This window comes from Colobus angolensis, unplaced genomic scaffold (genome assembly GCF_000951035.1).
Source record: "Colobus angolensis palliatus isolate OR3802 unplaced genomic scaffold, Cang.pa_1.0 Scaffold347, whole genome shotgun sequence".
Taxonomy (NCBI): Eukaryota; Metazoa; Chordata; class Mammalia; order Primates; family Cercopithecidae; genus Colobus; species Colobus angolensis.
Window position 1 is genome coordinate 1,769,308 of NW_012116788.1, and position 4,613 is coordinate 1,773,920.

Here is a 4,613-nt window from a genome sequence, read left to right on the forward strand (position 1 = left end):
TTAATATTAAATTTAAAACTTTTTCCACTAATGCTTTTTTTTCCCATTAATCAATCAAATGTCCTCAAATTTAAAGTCATAAAAACCAGTTATACTATTTCAAGAATGGTATACAGATTTAATTCCTATGATTTGTAGATCAGCATTTCAAATTTTTCTTTAGCTGAAGTGGTTGTGAGAATATTGTGTGTATATTTTACATATATATATATATATACACACACACACATTTTTTTGAGACAGGGTCTCACTCTGCCTGTTGCCCAGCCTGGCACGATCTTGGTTCACTGCAACTTCCGCCTCCTGGGCTCAAGTGATTCTCTACCTCAGCCTCCTGAGTAGCATACGGCACCACGCCTGGCTGACTTTTGTATTTTCAGTAGAGATGGGGTCTCGAACTCCTGGGCTCAAGTGATCTGCCTACCTTGGCCTCCCAACGTGCTGGGATCACAGGTGTGAGCCACCATGCCCAGCCTATACATGTTTATATAGAAAAATCATCCTTAGAAGAAAAAAATAAGGAAAACTTATCAAAAAAAAAAAATTCCTTAATTTGATGGTTCCCGAACATAGCTGATCAGAAATCACATGGGAAGTTTTTTAAATACAGATGGAACATTCCAAATCCAAAAACCCAAAATCTGAAATTTCGGCTTCAAAATCTGAAACATCTTCAGTTTTTAACTGACATTCAAAGAAAATGTTCACTGGAACATTCTGTATTTGAATTAGGGATGCTCCACCAGTAAGTACAAGGCAAAATTCCAAAATCCAAAAAATCCAACATCTGAAACACTTATTGTCCCAAGCATTTCAGATAAGGGATACTCAACCTACATATAGATTCCCAGGCCTCACATACAGAGAATTTTTGCTTCAGTTATAATGAGTCATAACAATGATTAGCCAAGTTTGAGAATCAGTACCTTAGCCCATGTTTTCACTTCAGTCCTTTTCCTAATGAAAATAACTCTGGAGAAGATCAGTAAGTCTGCTAATCAGAAGCAATGACTACTCTTACTTGTGATCTAATTATCTGTACAGATGCTCAAAACAAACAGCTAAAATTGAGTGTGCTCTTTTACTTTTAAGCTGTTCAAGCCTAAATAACTTATCACTAGGTCATTTTCACTACCTGTACTTTTAACCATGCTGAGAAAATTATGTACCGCTTACCTCTTTCTGAATAGTCAGTTTAACTTTAAGTCTCTTAGAATGAGGCTCAGTCCAAACAAAGCCTGCATCTACAAGCCGTACCTTTAATAAGACAAAAACAAAAAGAAACTTAAGTTATCACCTGAGGAGAAAAAAAAAAGGCGAAAGAACAAATCATCAATAAACAGATTTCATAAGATGCTTAAGGAATCTGTGATCAGCATCACTACACACCATCACCACAAAAAAAGATTAATCATCAGTTATATAACAATAACAGCAAATCAAAGGACAACCCAATGACTATATTAATGCAACTGATATAATTTAAGCAAAACTTAAAAGTATTTGCATAGGAAAAAAGTTATTTTCCCTTAAAAAAAAAAAAAAAGAGCACACTGTCCTTTAAAAGGAAATTACATTTTCCAGAAGAAAGCAAAGACCTGGTGACCTCATTATTTATTAGTAACTTCATGAACAAAAGTTTCCACTTGGATTATTCTCTCTATATTCCGTGACTCTTTTTTTTTTAAAGAATTGACATTCATTAGAGAAGTTTCATGCACTGAATACTAAATCCACAACTCTAACTCATTACTAAATGTACAGCATCTGCATAGCCCCAAAACAGTTTGCTATATGTGAAGATCTGAATATAACTCAAGAATGGTCAGAATGGGTGTTTGGGGAGAAGGGGTAGGTGGGAGAAGAAGAATGGGGGCTGCGGTAATCATTTGGGCAGAGATTGTAGATGATCTGAACTGAGAGGCACTGGAAATAACAAAAGCAGATTCAAGGGTTAGTTAGGAGATAAAAATCTGTTAGGTTTATGTGCACAGTACATGTGACGTAGAAAAAAAATGTGTAAGATTTAATGGTAACTGGATATGGGAAAGAGAAAGAGAACAGATTCTAGAATGATGCTCAAGTATCTGCTTAGACAACTAGGAGAGAGGGAGAGAAAGAGAGAAAGAAAGAGAGAGAGAGAGAGAGAGAGAGAGATCAGCAAGATGTGGGGTGAGAGACAGAGGGAGAGAGAGATCAGCCAGATGTGGTGAGGGTGAGAGAGAGAGAGAGAGAGAGATCAGCCAGATGTGGTGCATGTTTGTAGTACCAATTACTTGGGAGGCTGAGGCAGAAGGATCACCTGAGCCCAGGAGTTTGAGCCTGCAGTGAGCTATGACAGCACCACTGCACTCTAGCCTGAGCAATAAAGCAAGACCTTATCTCCAAAAAATAAAATAAAAAGACACGTGTCCCTTCTCAAACCTCCCCTTCAACCACTGCCCAGTTTCTTTGTTTTCCTTTACAGCAAATCTCAAAAGAATTGTCTATCTTCCTTCTCCAATTTTCACTTCTATTTAAATGACATCGTTACCACCACCTAAACAGAAATTGCCCATGTTATTAAGGTCGTCCACATTACTAAATCTACAGAACTCATGACTTGACTCATCAACTGCAAATCACATAGCTACTCACTCCTTTCTTAAAACACTTCCCTTTCCTCCCAGGACATCACACTCACCTAATTTTCCTCCTACCTCCCTAGCAGCTCCTTTCAATCTCCTTTGCTGATTCCTCCATTACCTAGTTATTTCTTCCTCACTACCCATTAAAGGAATGATTCCAGGATTCAGTCCTCCAGTTTGTTTCCTTCTCTATGTAAACTCCTGAAGTAATCTAATCCGATTCATGACCTTAAATACACCATCTATATCCTAAATTCATTATCTCTAGACTGGACCACTCACTGGCTTATTTATCAACCTGCCTACTCAGTATTTCTACTTAAGTGTCTAGTAGACATCTAAATACCAGTTACAGATGGAACTCTGATCTCCCCTACCTAGTGACTTGGCTGCTCAGGTCACGAACAGTGGAAGGCATCCTTAACACATCCAGCTACATCAGTAAATGTTATTACCTTAAAAATAGATCCAAAATCTGTCCACTTGTGACCACCTCCATTGCTGATCCAAAACCATTTCTCATGATTATTACAATCACTTACACCTTTACCTCCTTACATTCATTCTAAAAAGAGTAGCCAGACGAATACTAGTAAGTCATGTCATCTCACTACTCTGCCCTTCACCCTCCATACTCCTTACACTCAGAATAAGAAACAGCCTCTATAAGGGCCTACAAGGTCAGACATACTGTGGCCTTCCATGACTTTTCTGACTCTATTCCCAACTACTTTTCCCCTCACCACTCCGTTCTATTCACACAGGTATGTGCTTGCTTTTGGTCTCTGCATTTGTTTTCTTTAACCCTAATACTCTTCAGCTTCCTTCCTTACCATCTTTAATGTTTACTCAAATGTCACCTTATCAGTGAGACCTCCCCTAAACACCCTTACTTTAATTTCAACTCTTCCATGCACAGTTCTTATCCTCTTCCTAGCTCCTTTCTCCACAGACCATACCTTTTAATATACCATGTAATATATCTACCTATTTTGATCACTGCATACTAACATGCTGCTCCACACTGGTGGGTTAGTGTGCAATTAGAATATAAGCTTCCTAAGACAGGGATTGTCTTACTCACTTATTCACTTATTCACATATCCCCAGCACCAAAAGCAGTTTGGCACAGAGCTGATACTTAATAAACATCTGATGAATTAATTAATGAACTGTTAAGACTCACTAGACATTTGACAAAAACCCCAAGTATAAGCAAAAAACCAAGATACACAAAAAACTGACTTCATAAAAAAACAGAGACAAATGAGGGAACAGAAGGAAACAAAAAAAGTCCTATTATCAAAATCTTCAAAACTTAAAACAAAATGCATCAAGAACATGAAAGACTCTAGAACTTAAAAACATTACTACTGGAAAAAAAATCATTAGAAAGATTGGAAGATAAAGTAAAAATCATCAAGAACACAGAGGACTGAAAAAAAACTAAAAAGGTTTTTTAAAATACGAAGGGAAAAAGACAAAGTTTTATGCCAGGAGGGCCAAAAAGTGACCACCAGAAATTTGTGGGGTTGGCTGGGACCTAGTAGGAAACTAAAGGCAGAAAATTTCAAAAAACTATTACATGAAATTTTATTAGAGCTTAAAGGAGAATCAGAAAAGTCTTCAATCTGAAAGAGTCAATTTTTTTTTGATGCTATTTGCAATTTTATTCTCACTTTTAAAAGAAGGTATTTCTCTCCATTTATGTATCTAGCTATTTATTTATTTATTTTTTTATTTTATACTTTAAGTTCTAGGGTACATGTGAACAACATGCAGGTTTGTGACATATGTATACATGTACCATGTTGGTGTGCTGCACCTATTAACTCGTCAATTTTAAAAACATGGTAGAAGTGAGTCATAAAGCTTAAAATAAAGAAAACTCAAAGTGTCAATCACTTTCAATTTTATATCAGGAAATAAACTGTACTTTAAACAAACTCAGTTTGTTTGTTGAATACATTTATGCACTGACTTTCA

General features: G+C 36.5%; 1 protein-coding gene and 1 long non-coding RNA gene across 2 annotated transcripts in view; both read right to left on the bottom strand.

The window, feature by feature from the left end:
* Positions 1-1,268, bottom strand: part of NMD3 (NMD3 ribosome export adaptor) — a 22,815-nt gene extending 21,547 nt beyond the window's left edge. The window contains exon 1 of the mRNA XM_011952721.1: positions 1,177-1,268. The gene's annotated coding sequence lies outside the window, so the exon portion shown is untranslated. The remainder of the gene's footprint in view (positions 1-1,176) is intronic.
* Positions 1,269-4,421: 3,153 nt separating this feature from the next.
* LOC105519382 overlaps positions 4,422-4,613 on the bottom strand; it is an 8,808-nt gene continuing 8,616 nt past the window's right edge. The window contains exon 3 of the long non-coding RNA XR_001002959.1: positions 4,422-4,446. This is a non-coding gene — a long non-coding RNA (uncharacterized LOC105519382). The remainder of the gene's footprint in view (positions 4,447-4,613) is intronic.